General features: G+C 38.2%; 1 long non-coding RNA gene across 2 annotated transcripts; it reads left to right on the forward strand.

Moving 5' to 3' along the window:
* Positions 1 to 32: 32 nt before the first annotated feature.
* LOC137221609 (uncharacterized) lies at positions 33 to 14,548 on the forward strand. Of its 2 annotated transcripts, XR_010942078.1 has the most exons (4): positions 33 to 968; positions 2,431 to 2,461; positions 7,470 to 7,620; positions 8,333 to 14,548. It is a non-coding gene; the product is annotated as an uncharacterized lncRNA (long non-coding RNA). The 2 variants fall into 2 exon arrangements; XR_010942077.1 differs by having other exon boundaries at positions 33 to 2,461.
* Positions 14,549 to 17,326: the final 2,778 nt, after the last annotated feature.

The raw sequence follows: 17,326 nt of genomic DNA on the forward strand, positions 1-17,326 counted from the left end.
GGGCGGGCGGGGGTGATGGGGATGGGGCAGTCTGGGCAGGCCCGGAACCGAGGGCGCCTCCTCCCAAGTTCAGCCCAGCGACCCGAGCTAAGGACTCGGGAGTGGCGCGCCACGGAGGGCGCAGCCGAATCCAGCCACCCAGAGGCTGCTCTGGGCTCCGGGATCCGGAGCGAGCCAGCGCTGCTCGGGTGCTGCGGGCTCGGCCCGGACCCGGGAGCTGAGGGGTGTGCGCTGGGGTATCGCCAGGAACTTACAGCGTAGACGCGTATTAAACCTGATGGAAAGTCGAGGACTCTCCGGGCTCCGGGTCCTCCTGGCAACTTACGCGCCTTAGGGCTGGGGACTCTGCGGACGGGTCCCGGTCTGTGACCGCAGCTGCCCTTGGAGCAGCCTCCGCCGCGCCTGCCAGTTTCCAATGTTCCATCAGAGGCTTTAGCTAAGTTTTGGACGCCTCTCAGAACTCTGGGACCCCGGATGTTTCGACTCGATTACACATGATGAATGACCTCTCATTGAGATGTTTCAAGTTGGGGATATAATTTTTACAAACTTAAGAATTATGTTTAGGAAAGTTATTTAATGACATGGGGAAATGCTCATATTTTTAAATGGAAAGCTCAGTTTGCAAAATCACGTAGAAATTCGGATGTCAACTGTGAAAATAAATGTATAAAGGCATTTTAAAAATGGAAAGAAATGTACCAAAACATTTACAGTAGCTATGGTGATAGAAAAATGGATTTTTGTTTTCTTTGTAATTTTCTAATATCCCAGATGTTCTACATTGAGCATGTATTTTATAATCAGGACAATGTTGTTTTAAAACTCAATGCTTTTTGCATTAGAACTTCAAAGAACTTTTTTTATTTTAGTGTAATAGCGCCAAAATTAACTGCAAATTAATAATAGTATTCTCTTGGTTTTCTTAGGGGCTAGTGCCATGACTTTCGAGACAAGATTTTACTTAGGTAAGCAGATAGGATTCCTATATATAACTAAGTGTAGATCTCAAATTACCCTGGAACCTTCCAGTGTATACAAAGAGTAACCACCACTTTTGAGGGCTGGACAGAACACTTCTGAACTATTTTGATGTTTCAGCCCAGTGAAGGATCTAATGCCTTTCCTTATCACCTTCACCCCACATAAAGAGGGAGTCCCCCTTTCGTAGCAAGCTAAGGGTATCACAGGGCTTATGCCTATATTTATTCCTTTTGATTCAGATCTAGTACAATGTCTGGTGTATAGTGATTTCTCAATAAATATTTGTTCAGTGAGTGAATGTGTCTACTTTTTAAAAATTTTATTGGGAAGATTAATACAAATAAAGAAAAGTGCACAAAATGTAAATGTACAAATCAATGAATTATCACAAAGCAAATGCAGCTAGAACCCCACCCATCTAAAGAAATGAAATATTCACCAGCTCTCTAGAAACTCCTCTTGTACCCACTCGCAACTACTAACACTTTTTTCTCCCTAAATTAACCACAATCCTGACTTCTTCCAATATGATTTAGTTTTGTTTTAACTTTGTGTGAATGGAATCTTATGTATTCTTTTGCTCAAATTTGTTTGTGAAATTCATCCACGTTTTTGGGTGTAGCTATTTTGGTTCACAGCACAAGCTAGGGGTCGAATTTTTTTTTCCATATGAATTCCACTTGTCTCAGCATAATTTATTGAAAAGTGTTTTCTTTACTTACTGCTCTGTAATGCTACTTCTGTCATGGAACAAGTGTCCCTACATGCATGGGTCTGTTTGTGGGCCCTCTTTTCTGTCCCATTGGCATGTTTGTCTATCTTTGTGCCAATACCACATTGTCTTAATGAAAATAGCCTTATTGTAAGTCTTCAATTTTACTAGTACAAGTCTCAGCACTTTGTACAACAGATTTTTGGCTATTCTTGATGCTTTCTGTGTTCATATAAACTTGAGTTCGTATCAGCTTGTCAGTTTCCAAATCCCACTGGGATTTTGATTGGAATTGCATTGCATGTATACATCATTTTGGAAAGACTTGGCATATTTGTAACATTGAGTCTTCCAGTTCATGAATGTGTCATATTCCTGTATTTATTTAGATCTTCTTTAATTTCTCTCAGTAAGATTTCATAATGTCTTACACATGTTAGATTGATTTCAAGGTGTTTGGTTTTTGGTTTTGTTTTGTTTTTTTGCTATTATAAATTATATCTTTTTAAACACTTATTTTTGTTTTTTGGTATTACATCATAGTAAAATAAATTTTGTTTATTAATCTTGAATAGACCAGTTTGTTAAACTTATTAATTCTAATATTTTATCTGTGAATTATTTAGGATTTTCTACAGAGACAACTATATTATTCATGAATAATGACAGTTTTACTTCTTCCTTTCTAATCTTTATACCTTTTATTTCTTTTTCTTGCCTTATTGCACGGCCAGGACCTTCAGTACAAAAAGAAGTGACAATAGGGTGAGTCCTTGTTTTTTGGATTAAATTTTGCCCCCAAAAGTGTACGTTGAAGTCCTAAACCCCAGTATATGTGAATGTGATCCTATTTCCAAATAGGGTTTTTTGCAGATGTAATCAAGTTAAGATGAGATTGTACTGGAGTAGGTTGGCCCTACTGCAATACGACTGGTGTCCTTGTAAAAAGAGGAGTGACAAAGACACACACAGAGGAAGACACCATGTGAAGACCCTAGGAAACTAATAATAAACCTGTCCGTCCTAATGCCAGAAGGAAAGCTTTCAATATTTTATCATTAAGTCTGATATTTGCTGAATGTTCTTTTGGGGGGGGATACTCTTTTTTGACTTAAGAAAATTCCTTTCTTAGTCCTAGTTTGTTAAGAGGTTTTATCATGAATTAAATCAACATCATGTATTGAAATCAACCAAAATAATCAGGTGATATTCCCTTAATCTGTAAATGTGGTGAATTGCATTGATTTTTAAATCTTAACCTATCCTTGCTTTCTGGAATACGCCCAACATGTATTGACCTTTTTTTCTATTGCTATATATATATATATATATATATATATATATATATATATATATATATATATAAAACAAACTTAACAAGAACTGAAAAAAAGGCATTACTTCTGAAATGAAGTTCAGGAAAACAAAAACAGTAAATAAATTGATTCTGGCTTTCCAGTTCCGACCAAGCAAATCACCAACATTCCAATTTTATGTTAATGGGTAAGTTTGTTATTCTTAAGTTCAGGATATTTGCATCTATATTCACAAATCAGACCAACTTTAAAATTTCTTTTTCGGGGCTTCCCCGGTGGCGCAGTGTGTTGAGAGTCCGCCTCCCGATGCAGGGGACGCGGGTTCGAGCCCTGGTCCGGGAAGATCCCACGTGCCGTGGAGCGGCTGGGCCCGTGAACCATGGCCGCTGAGCCTGCGCGTCCGGAGCCTGTGCTCCGCAACGGGAGAGGCCACAACGGTGAGAGGCCCGCGTACCGCAAAAAAAAAAAAAAAAAAAAAAAAAAATTCTTTTTTGGAATTTCCTGTCAGTACTTTTTTTTTTTAATCAGGGTTATTCTAGCACCTTAACATGAATCGGCAAATGGTAGGTATTTTTCCTGTTCTCTGAAAAGACTTGTGAAAGATTGCCCTTATTTCTTCCTTGAATGTTTCTTACAAGCCATCTGTGCCCAGAGTTTTCTTTATTGTAAAGTTTTAAATTATAGGTTTAATTTTTTTAATGGTTGAAGGATTATTTAAATTTTCTATTCATCTGTCAGTTTTTACATTTATATTTTGAGGAATTTGCTTCATTTATATTTTAAAATTTACTTACATAAAGTTATTTAATGTATCTTTTTATAATTTTGTAGGTCTGCAGAACTTATAGTCAGGTCTTCTTTTTTCATTCCTGACATTGGCTATTTATTTTTCTTTTTTCTTCAACAGCTCCATCAATGGAGCTGATGATTATGTTTGGTTTGATTTTATTTCATTAGTTTATGTTCTTAACTTTATTTCCTTCCTTCTCTTTCTTTGAGTTTAATTTCCTATTATTTTCTATGTCCTTGAAGTAGACTCTTTTTTTTTCAGTTAGCAGTATGCATTTATATTTCCTCCATGTCATTTAATGGCTTAATAACTCATTTGTTTTTATTGCTGAATAACACTCCATGGTATGGTGTACCACTGTTTATGCATTCACCTACTGCTTCCAAGTTATGGAATTATGAATAAAGATGCTATTAACTCTGTGCACAGGTTTTTGTGTAGGTATAAGTTTTCAACTCCTTTGGGTAAATACCTCTTAGAGTGATACCTGGATCATACGGTAAGAGTATGTTTCATTTTGTAAGAAACTGCCAAACTGTCTTCCATAGTGGCTGTACCATTATGCATTTCCACCAGCAATAAGTGAGTGTTCCTGTTCTTCCACATCCTTGTCAGCATTTGGTGTTGTCAGTGTTTTGGATTTTAGCCATTCTAATAGGTGTGTGTGTCAGGGGCAAGTATTTTAGCTCTCACTGTTGTGTAAGCCAAATTCTTCTTTTTATTAATCCATGAATAACAACATTCCTGAGAAGAAAGAATCCTGAAAACTAAGACACAAAGAACTTAGGTTATTTTTTTCAATTTATTTAAACTAAAAATAAAACCAAAAAAATAGATACCCATTTCTCCCATCCCTAACTGCCACCTCTGACAGTCACCATCTCTTCTCTGTATGAGCTTAGTTGTTTTTGTTTGTTTGTTTGCTTGCTTTTTTTTTTAAGATACCACCTATAAGAGATCATATAGTACTTGTCTTTGTCTGACTTACTTTCCTCAATTCATCAATTTTTTTAGCCTTTCTTCTTTTATTGCTCTATGTGCAATTAAAATGATAAAATTCCCCATAAGAAGCACAACTTTAGATGCTTTTCACATCTAAAGTTTTGATATGTAGTATTTTCATTATCATTCAGTTAAAAGTATTTTCTAATTTACACTTTAGAAAAAAGCCATGTTACTTAGAAGTGTAGTACTTTATTTCCACAACATAACATTTTAAAAATCTTTTTGTTAGTGATTTCTAGCTTAGTTGTATTGTGGTGAGAAAATATACTTTTTATTATCTCATTATTTTAAAACATATGGAGAGTTGGTTTATGACATTGGATCTAGTCGATTTTGTGGGGGAAACTGTTTCCCATGTATTAAGTGCATTCTGTCCTTGCTGGACTCAATATTCTATGTATTAGATCAAGTTTGTCAATCCTGCATTTCACCTCTATCCTTACTGACTTTTTATCTGCGTGTTATAAGGGTTATAAAAGTTACCATAGGAGTACATTAAAATCTCTCATTATGACTGCAGATAGTCTATTTCTCCTCATAGATCTGTAAATTTTTCTTTATGTGTTTTAGGCAACTTTATTGAGTGCAAAAAAATCCAATATTATTTTTCAATAAATTGAATTTTTTTGTAATTATGAAGTGTTGCTCTTTCTAGTAATGTTTTTTGCCTTAAAGTCTGATAGTGCTATAACTCACCATCTTTCTTTTGGCTACAGAATGCCTGCTTTATCTTTTCCTATGATTCTACTTTCAATCTATCTGTCCTTATAGCTTAATATATTTCTTGTAAATAGCATAAATTGTTTTTCTAATGAAGTTTGGTCATCTTTATCTTACGTAGAATACGTAGCCTGTTTACACTTAATGTATTTACTTAACATGTTTGTATTTAAATCTAATGTCTTCATATTTTATTTCTGTTGGTACCCTATTTTATGTTCCTCTTTCTCTCTCTTCTTGGCTTACTCTGAGCTGATGGAACAGATGTTAGTATTCTCTATTCCTCCTCTACTAGTCTGACATTTACTCATCCTTTTAATACTGTTTCGGTAGTTTTACTAGAGATTACAACATGCAGTCTTGATTTTTCAAAGCCTAGTGTTACCTGTTAGTCTTACTCTCTTTCTGGATAATGTAAACCCTCAGGACACTTTACTTCCATTTGCCTTCTCTGCAATTGTATGCAGGTCTTGTCATGTATTGTATTTTTACCCCCACAACACATAAAAATCAGTATTGCCTAATAAAATCTTACACATTTAGATTTATCCGCACATTTACATTATCTTTGCTCTTCATTACTTCCTGTGTATCTAACTTTATACACTGACCATTTTTCTCCTGCTTGAACAACTCCATTTGGTATTTCCTGAAGTGCTAGTCTGCTGATGAGAAGTTATTTTATTTTTATCTGGAAATGTCATTCCTGAAGGATATTTTTGTTCGGTATAAAATTATTTCCTTTCAGCAGTTTGCATATGCCATTTCTTTTGACTTCTAGTTTCCATTATCTCTACTGAGAAATCTGCTATTACTCCTTTGGAAGTAATCTATCTTTTCAAAATCTGGATGATTTTAATATTTTTCTCTCTATATTCGATTTTTAAAGCAGTTATACTAGAATTTGCTTAAGCGTAGATTTCTTTTTATTTATCCTGCTTGGCATGCATAAGCCTTCTTAATTCTGTGACTTGATGTCTCTTACCAGCTTTAGAAAACTCTCAGTCATTAACTATGCAAAAGTCACTTACAATCGGTGTTACTACAAAATACAGTTACTTTCATTTGTGTGCATTCTTTATGGTCTCTTTCACATGTTTCAAGAGCACTTGTGTGATATAATCATAGTGTAAATTGTATAATTAAAATTACTGATAAAATGTAAGATTAATATAAAATGTATACATTATGTATTGCATGTATGGATTATAAAAGGGATTAGCCAGTCTGTTGGCAGTTATCTTTTGTAGTGGCAAAATAAACAGTGGAGGTATATATTTATAGCTTGCCACTTTTGTTGTAGTTTTGATTCATCACAAAGAAAGAGTGCTTTCGAGTGTGAAATTTCACAATCATCTAACTTAAAGAGTGCTTACTAATGATTTATGAGTACTAGAGACTACAGTTTTATCATATTTAGGTTTTTTTCTAGTATATCATAAGGAAGTTTTACATTTCTGCTGCTTTTAACATAAATGTGGCTCTCAAAGCTACCTTTCAGTGTCATTCAACCCTTTATGTTTTGTCCACTGTGTTAACTTTTTTCCTCATTTGTAAATAATGCCTTAGTTGAGTCAAATATTACCTTCCCTCAAACTACAATGAAACTTTGCTAAATTAAATTCATGTTTAGCAAATAAATGCCTAAGGCTTTTGTTGACTATAGCATTTGAATGGTGAGTTTTTGCCTGGAAAATTTCTTTCAAGTGTTAAGATGAGGGTGCAGTCACCTTAGATCACAGAGAGGCACTGGGGTCTGGCTAGGACTCAGTATTGGAATGAAATTACGGGGGCTCTCTCCATCTTTAATGTGCATAGCACGTTTTTTTCTAGAGCTACATATTTACTCAAAGGTTCTCCCTTAGTGGACTGCCCATGCCAAACTTCAGTGAAAAAGTCTTAAAGGAGTAAAAAAGTAATCTTGCCTTTATTTGCTAACCAGGATGCCCCATTCGCACCCTCCCAGACCTCCTTCGCCAACCAGAAGAGAAGCAGTAACACTGACTTTTGTTGACACTTACACATGCTAGGAACTGGGGTACAAAAATGAAGATTCGAAGATGCATGTTTCCTGCTCTCAAGGATCTTCAAAGGTAGGATGAGTATATGAAATGGGTTTAAACTATGTAAAGTGACTTTTCTTTCATGCCAATCAATGTCCCTGAGAGTATGAGGTGGAGATTCAACCCACTGAGCAAGACTGCAGAAGGGAAATCTCACCTTCATTGAGTTCCTACTATGTGCAAGACACTTGCTTACAATATCCCCTCTAACCGTGTGAGCTAAGGTTGTTAGGAACAGATAAGACTGAGGAATTGAAGTTCATCTGAAACTCTAATATGCCTGTTTCTATGAATTTCGAGTGTGAAATTTCAAAATTATCTAACTTATAGTCAGTGGTCAAAAATGGTTACTTTAGGGAACATAGAAGCATAGTTGGGTTTGAGTATGATGACTGGGAAGGGAGGAGAAGTGGAGAGCCAGTGAATATGATTCTTGCAACTTAAAGTGAAATAGATTGATTAAACACTGATTATATTCCAAAAATTAGGGAAAATCTATTTACTTGAGAGAACTAAAGTTGAATGCTATGAAACCCTAATGATTCCTACTTCATCCTGCATTGACCTGAGTGCTGGATGTGTCTACCTCGACAGGCAACGTTTTAAAAAATTCTTTGGAGGCAATCTGTTATTTAGTTGATCTGCATATTTATGTTCACTCCTATTCACTGTTATTTACTATTCACCAAGGCTGCCAACTTTTACAGTCTTGGTATAAATGTTCGTTCCTAAACCTTTGCAGATAGATGTGTCTTATGTAACAGTTATGGAGTCCATGAACATGAAGCACTAAAGCACAAAAAAGAAATGAAAGAGATTTATAAGCATATGAAATGCCCTCACCAGAGACAGTTGAAATAATAAATCCAAAGTCAAAGGAACATTTGTGAAGTTACTACAAGCAGATTTATCTACTTCAAAACATGTTTTGTGGGACTGAATCATACCATCTATTATGCTTAATTTAAAAGGTAAAATATACAAATTGACTTTCATTTATTGGTTTAACGATACCTCACTGTATTAAAGGAAACCTTACTATTGTAGAAGAGAGAAATCTCACTTTAAATACTTCTCTGTCATTTGCATTCTTGGAGATAGAAATTGCCTTAATGATTTTTCTTTAAAAATTGGAAATTTGGGAAAGCTTAAAATATTTGTATTTTTAAGTGACGTTAAAAGACTTCCAGCACTACTGTTTCACAAAAATACCCAGTTATGAGCCCAAGCGCTGGTAGCAACAGTAGTCTAGAGGGCAACTTTTCCTTGGCTGCAACTTGAGATATAATTAGTATCTTCAGAAACAACATCATCCCCCCCACCAAAAAAGAAAGTTGACAAAGTAAAATGGTGGCATCTATTTCCTCGTTAAAACATCAGATTGACAAAGTCCATGTACTACTCTGTTTCAAAAAGTTGCAGCTCTTTTAAACACTGGCATTCTTATCATTTTGTGCGTTCAGTGCTGGTCACTGGCTAACAGTGTCTGCATGGATTTCTCCTTGAATATCTTTCTTCCATCAACTGATAAGCCAGTCTCTCCTAGGATTTCTGGTCAAGAGCACTGCTCAAAAAAGAAAGCTGGTAGTACATATTTGAAATTGTTGCAGACAACATTCCTTCTCTTCTTGTTCAGTTTGTTTGTTTCTATTTGAAGGTAAGTCTAAAGGCTACTTACTGAGCTTTCAGGTTGAGATGGCCCCGGCACCAGAGTGGGAGTTTAATATGCTTTCCTTGGAGAAGAAAGACACTGACATTGTAAATCTAGCCTGTATTTGCTGTCGTAGGGCTAATCCCTGGCCATAAAATTAGAGTCAAATATAAAATAAACGGCAAGCCACTGTTTTCACATCAATCTATACAAACAAGCTAATGTATTATTTTAGGAGTGAAAACAAAATTCTTAATTGCTCCCTAAACATGTGGTAAAATTCCTGTATGTACAAATTTATTTTTACAATAAAAATGTTAAAATTCAAGAAAAGAGAAGGAAAAAATCATCAAAGTCCTAATCTCCCCAAATAAATACCTTTAATGCTTTGTTGTTTTTCCTTTCAGCCTTTTGGTTATTCTGCTCATCCAACTTTGCATTTTATTTTTTCATTGAGTTCAATTAATAGAATGGTCTCTGGGATGTCTTTTATGATGATCTGTAAGTTATGAGTTTAAAACACGTTTTTGGAAGACATGAGATGGTTTACAGAAATGAAAAACTGTTAAATATTGTCTCTCCTGCCACAACAAAAACATTGTTCAAAAGAAAAGATTTTTGAATCTTGTAACCACGGCACAGTCATTTTCAAAAGTACCAACTGAAAATCGAATTTGAAAAGAAAGTGGGAAGAAGGAAAAAGAATCCCCAGCCCAGGCAGGCACAGGTGTGGAGAGTCATGCATTTCTCAGGTAAGCCCTGTGCGCTCACCTGCTCTCGGGATGATACCAGCTCCTTGCAAACCTCAGCACTCCCTCTGTGCTGCTGCCCCCGACCAGGCCCAGCTTTAATCCAGCGCCTCTCAACTGGACAGATAAGAATGGTGATGGCTGGGGAAGGGAAACAACTCTGTGCAGGGCTGGCTCTGTCACCAGCAGCCTGAAGGGGAGCAGCCCCTCAAGGCTGCCAGGAGGGCACTTCCCTGCAGCGGTGGCCACACTCAGTCTGTTCTCAAGCATAAGCCAGGTGAAAGTTTTGAAATAAGGGAGAAGGGAGGATTTTTACCTCTCTTTCTACGAAGGGCCCATCATAAACTCATGTGAATGATCTGAAAAGCCCCTAAGATTTCATTCAATGAGGGAGCATGCCAGAGACACTTGAAAACTATGACATTTTCAGTAACAGGAGCCAATAGAGTCCTTTGAGGCTTAATGTAGGTCCTGGAATTCTAGACTCTTGGGGCTTGGAGGGGCTTTTTTTTTTTTTTTTTTTGCGGTACGCGGGCCTCTCACTGTTGCGGCCTCTCCCATTGCGGAGCACAGGCTCCGGACGTGCAGGCTCAGCGGCCATGGCTTATGGGCCCAGCCGCTCCACGGCATGTGGGATCTTCCCGGACCGGGGCACGAACCTGTGTCCCCTGCATCGGCAGGCGGACTCTCAACCACTGCGCCACCAGGGAAGCCCTGGAGGGGCCTTTTGAAGGTAATATTTCTGTTATGAGTGGATTACTTTTAAGCTACAATTTAAAAAACCTAAGGAGCTTATTCATTTCATCATGAAGTGGTTATTGAAAAGTTCTGCCTTCAACTACAGTAGTGCAAAAATCGTTTTTCAATTTTTCTGAATTTCAAGAAAAACAGCGGGAAATTATTAATCACAATGATGGTGTGTTTGCCTTGTTAAGAAGATTGGTATTGTACTTGGAATTTCTGTATCATCACTGAATCCTTAATTATTGTGTCAGTTCTGAATTTACCTCCTGTGTGTGATGGATTGTTTAGTGACAACAGATCCTGTCCCCCTGCCCCTCCCCCACGCCCACATCCCAGGAGGCACTCCCTTTTTTAGTGTGACTTTGGGGCTCATCTCATCCAGAGGTAATGTCCATTTCTCCACTCTCTTGAATTTGGACTGGCCTTGTTTGCTTTGACCAATAGAACGTGGTGAAAGTGAGGTGGCTTGAGTTCCTACATGGCCTTGCAGTGCTGCCCGCACTTTCCGGAGCACTGGGAGAGATGGGTCTCTGTAAACCTGAGGCAGTGAATCTAGCCTACAGGAGACTGAGAGACCGATGGAGCAGAATCAGGCAACCACAGCCAGTACCAATGACCAGACACATGAGGGAGGCCAACTTAGACTGCCCGTCCAGCCAACCAGCCAGCTGCATGCAGCTGTGTGGGTGAACAAAAACAAGACCAGCAGAGGAATTGCCCAGCCAACTCACAGAAGAATGAGAGATAATAAGTTGTTGTTTGAAGGCACTAAGTTTTGGGGGTGATTTGTTACACAGTACTAGATAACTGATACAACCCATCAAACCTTTTAATCTGTAATTATGATATAGGAGCTCATTTGCTTAAGGGAATCCTTTGTAATTCCTCTGCAATTTTCTGTTGTTCCTCAGGTAGAGAGACAGGCTCCCTGTGTAAGGAAAACTATTCACTTTCTTCCTCTTCTTCTTTTTTTTTTACTATTTTAAAAATTGAAGTATAGTTCATTTACAATGTTGTTTTAGTTTCAGGTGTATAGCAAAGTGATTCAGATATATGTATATATATTATTTTTCAGATTCTTTTCCATTATAGGTTATTATAAGATATTGAATATAGTTCCCTGTACTATACAGTAGGTCCTTGTTGTTTATCATTTTATATATAGTAGTGTGTAAGTCCAAACTCTTAATTTGTCTTTCTTAATAAAAGAATACTCCGATCTTCCAAGGTTAGTAATAGAGAGAGAATGTCAGATAGGAAGGGCTACTCCTCCCCTTCTCTCTCATCACTGTCACCACCTTAGCATGGATACAGACCCATTACCAGGGAAAGCTGGACCTAGACACACACAAACACACACATGTGCACACACATACACATGCACGACACACATATATACGTATATAAAACCGAAGTTCACACAGCTAATAAGGGTGGATCTTGCATTCAAGCCCAGCAGACTGGCTCCGGAGTCTGTACTGTTAACAACTGTACTCCACTGTCACAGAGAGTCATGTATGGTGTCTCCTAGATGTGGCTATCTTAGGAGCCCCTCAGGTACCAAGCCATTCTAGCAGATTCCCTGCTGCATTAACTCCTTATCTATCTCCCAGCCTGCCTCCCTGGCCAGACACTGTTTTCCCTCCACCATCCAGGAACATCCTCCTGTCTAGACTCCCAGAACCCAGGCCCAAAGATGGGAACTCCTTCATCCCAGATGAGTAATGTGGGGAGTTCCCATTCCCTTTAGGGTGGGGTGGATATTGCAGATGCCTCACTCAACACCCTTTCTAACTTCCCTCTAGTGTTCTTTCTTGTTCTGGGAGGCTGGAATGCTAAAACTACATTCCCCAAGACTCCCTTGTAGGTAGTCTCAGCATGTGACCTGTCTTTCAGCAAGAAGACACACTGCTTAGGATTAGGAGACAGTGTGAGTACTGGCTCTGCAAAGAGAGATCAAATCTGACAAGTGTCATGAGTGAGGCACCTGGACTTCCTGGTTCAGCTTCACTGGAGGTTTTGGAGTCCATCCCTGGTGTCCAGGGTGTGGCAAATGGCAGTGGCAGGGAAGTTTCACGAACAGTCCAGTGCAGTGGTTGGCCATTTCTCGCGGCTGCTTTGAAACTCGCTAACAACCAAGCCCAGTTCTCTAGCCTCTCCAGAAATTCTATCAAATACCTAATACCTGGTTCAAATAGCAACTGTTGGGTCAGGGATAGGCTGAGCCAGCAACAAAAAGTCGACCCACAGAGACCTCAGGTCCTACCAAAAATGAAGGAAAGAATCCGCATCTGGATTGGATGTTGGTTGAAGAAGGAAAGAAGCCAGGATACCAGGTCCAAATCGAGCTATCTAGACAGCATTTAACTGAGTCAGGAACCCTGGCCTCCTACCACAGGCTTGCCATATACTCATTTTAGTGACACAATATATAGGACATGTCTTAAATATAATCGGTGACCTTTTCCTCCTGTGGCATGAGGAAATGAGGAATGATATCTCCTACCCAGATATCAGAGAGGTTTTTAGAGATCATTCTTTGGATCTCTCACCTTAAGAATGAAATAACTTTCACTCTGAATAAGCTAATGTCAGATCAAGAATTCGTTTTGGTTTAAGATATAAAATAAATCAAAGGTAATTTGTTTCAGTCAGCCAGTATATCATTAAAAAATGTTTCCATTCCAAGTGTTACTTTATAAGTAAGATAAAGTAGAGCCAATGGGAAGAAACAAAAGCAAACCAAAGTCAAGTTATTGCTTCTGATGAGGTAAACCCTGTCGGGAGGAATTGTCAAGGACCAGCTTTTCTCTGATTGAGAGGTGGGGGTGGGATTTGGGGAGGGGAGGGAACCTTATGGGTTGAAGGAGTGTACTGCTGCAAAACACAGCTTGTTTGTCTAGGTGTAGCACTGAACCACAACTCAATCCCCATGGCATCCACCTTGGGAGAAGCCCAGGTACTTGACCAGCAGTGAGGGATCTTTTTACATCATGCCTGGCATTGGCTGCATCTCCCTGAAGGGAGAATGCCCAGACTTTGAGAATGTCATTCCTTAGGGCTTCCCCTTTATCCTCTTTGCCCATAACAGTGCAACAAATATGCTTTAAAAAAAATAATATATTTGACTGAAGATTTTTCATAAACTCTTTCCTCTTGCCCACATTCTTCAAGCTAATTCTGAGATGCCATTTGCAATGCCCAGTGGCCCAGGTATCTGACACTGACTCTTTTAACAGGTATCTTTGTGAAACTTAGAGGAGGGAGGCCTAAGAGGAAGTGCAGGGTGTTACAGATGACAGTCGTTTGGCACTTTCCACATTTTAATTCCTGCTTCTTTAGTGAAAAAGTCCTTGCTTTGAGGGACCATCTCCTTTCAGTTGTTCACACGATGAGCCATACATGTTAACTGCATGGCTGTAGATTGCAGTAGATTTCAGCTGTCCTACAGGAATCTATAGATTAATGTGCATCTAAAATATAATATAGACTTTGGTTGTTTATGTAAAATATAAAAGGGGGACTGATCAGGGTTTGTTTATATCAAACACTCAATAAAATGTCATTGATTATTTTCAACTTTTATTACTGCATATATCAATGTCAGGGTTTTTTCCTGGAACCGTCTCTCCCGTTATTTGTTTGATTGCCCTTTAAGGGGGATTTAGTCTACATTTATCCTTTTCCACCTAGTCGTTTCTGTTTTCTGTGTTGGAAGTTGAAACGTATAATATCACGTACCGTAAATTAAAGTTTTTCTGTTCTCACCTCCTTTTTTAAACATTCCTTTCCTTTAAAATTCGGTGCCTCTGGTTATTACCTCATGGTTTCATCTGATATGGCTACTTCAGCTGATTAGAGTGGTTATTTATATTAAAAGTATCATAGTTATCTTTATCATATAATCTTGAATTATATACTTTACAAAATTTGTACAATGTTTTTAATGGAGTAGAAAAAATCACAATAGAGCTTCCTAGATGATATAACAGATTGAACACATTTGCTTAATTTTGCTGAAACCCTATGAAAACTACAGTAAAGTGATTTAAAATAAAAGACAAACTCATCAGGGCCAGGTGGATGCAACAGGAGATAACAACAACAATTTTGCAAATTGGAAAGCAGATGTACAGCAGGCATCTTTAAAAATGCAGGAAACTAAATTCTAAACCTGGACTGGAGAAAGCGGAGAACAACCTGATTTCTATGCACAGTCGGTCCCCAGAAGGCAGTGCAAGGACTTCTGGAAGAGCCGGCTCCCTCCCAGCCCCACAATGCACTGGAGGTTTCTTCCCTGCAGAGGGGAAACTGAGGCTATCTGGATTGGCGGGTGCCAGGCAGTGCTAAGGGCACGGCTACCATATCAAAACAGGGAAATGAAGCAAATGTTTGCGCTCTGAATGATGATTCCTTTCAGCTTTTTTTCATATTTAACTCTCAGAATACAGGAAGCCAGATGTTGACCTTCTAGACAGGAGAAAGAGAAAAGTATTCCAGCTGGAAACTGCCCAGCCCTAAGGGAAAGACCTAAACCTACCGACATCCAAAGTTCCCCAACAAATGACCTCAGCCAGATCATTTTACAGTGAAGTGCAATATGGATAAGCCCAAACCAAACATCTCAAAACTTCCAATCAGCTTTCTGGTTCCCCATATTAAACGTAAGTAGACAGTCAAGGATTGCCACATATCTGCGGGATGTCATGAACCTTGAAGGTAGAAGCTAAAATGAACCAACAGGGAAAAAGGCAATTTGGAGAAATTGGAAGCAATGCAGAGAAAAGGAAACAACAACAACAAAAAAAGAACACTAAAAAGATCATTAATATCCTCAGGGAGCTGAGAAGACACTGCATTTAGGAAACAAATGCTATTAGTCAAAAACAAACAAACAACAAACAAAAACCCCTGAAAACCCAAGCACTTTCAAAGAACAAAAACCAGTTTTTAGCAATTAAAAGCATAATAGCAGAAATGGTATTAGGGATGGAATTAGAAATGTTGAAGAGAAAGTTGAATAAATTTTCTGGAAAATAAAAAAAGACAAAGAAGGGGAAGAAAGCATCAAAAAGAAGTTCAAAAACATTTCCCAGAATTGAAGAACATGAATCTTGACTGAATGGGCCCACTAGATGTCCAGCATCACAAATCACAGTGATCCACATCAAAGGACGTCATGCAAAAATTTCAAAATAGGAGTAAGATTCTACAAGTTTCAACAAAGGAAAAACAAGTCGTATGCAAAGGATCAGGGATCAGAATTATTTCAAACTTCTCACCTGCATCACTGGAAGCTAAAAGACAATGGAGGAATGACTCCAAACTCTGCAGGAAAATTACTTCCAGCCTGGAATGCATTGTCAGCCAAAATATCAACCAAGCGTAGAATAAAGACATTTTCAGACATGAAAGTTCGAAAGAATTTTACCTCCCATGCACTGTTTCTCAGGAAGCTCCTGGAGACTGTGTTCCACCAAAGCAAGGGAGTAAATAAGCCAAGAAAGAGGAAGATACGGTACACGGTGCTTGGAGCTGGATCACAGGAGCTGGTGACAGGAGTCCTCAGGATAAATGGAAACAGGAGGACATCTGCACACCAGGTGAGTAGTGAAAACAGTCCTGACTGGAGCAGCGTGACTCAAGAAATAGAAGTGGTCCTTTATGCTTTCCTTTTTTCCTCATGAGCCTGTTAGAGGCTCTGTCGCATCGAGACAAGGGAGTACATCAAGCATGAGACCAGGAGACCCGGTCTCTAGACTTGGAGATCGGCAAAGGCAAGTCAAGGATGACAGCCAAGGGAGAATGGAGAGCTCCAGGCAGGAGGTCTAAAGACAAAAACCAAAACCAAATCTATAGATAGGTAGATAGATATATTATAGCTATAAATATGTCAGTAAAATGTTTTAAAAGGCTTTTGGAAGATGTCAAAGGAATGAATAAGAAACTAAGCGAAGAAAGTAAGCAAATGAAAAATAAAGGCAGTTATTAATTTCAGGAGAAACAAAGATTATACAACGTTGAATATATTTAAACAAAAATTGTACTATAATGACACAGAGTGGATGTGAGCTGTGAAACAGTTGGATGGTGGTGTAAGAAAACTAAACCCTCCACAACCATAAGAGAAAGTCAGGTGATAATGTTTAAAACAAGGGAAGCAAAGATAGCATAATTTTATATTTAGTATTACTACATAGTAGTTAGGAGTGAAGTGTCATGATGCTTCCAACTTTTTAAATAATTTATCTAAAGTGTATGTATAGTTTTATATGTATATATTTATTTGACATTTCTTTCATAATGAAAAATTAGGGATAAAAGTCTATGATATAGAAAATGATGATGTATAAACACTGAAAGCAACAGATCAGAGAGGAGCTCCCTGAATACGGAGACTAGGGCTGTGGTGAGAGGCGGGTCAGGGGCTGGTGTTTTTTGGTGAGAAGGCTTTTAGTTGTTACTTTTTGACTCTCTAAGCTCTGAGCCTGCTTCACTTAGAAAAAATTAAAAATTTATTTAGAAAGGAAAGGAAAGAAGGACTCACAGTCCAATTACATTCTACCCCTACTAGTTTCATGACCATGGGCAA

Source organism: Pseudorca crassidens, chromosome 3 (genome assembly GCF_039906515.1).
Source record: "Pseudorca crassidens isolate mPseCra1 chromosome 3, mPseCra1.hap1, whole genome shotgun sequence".
Classification (NCBI taxonomy): domain Eukaryota; kingdom Metazoa; phylum Chordata; class Mammalia; order Artiodactyla; family Delphinidae; genus Pseudorca; species Pseudorca crassidens.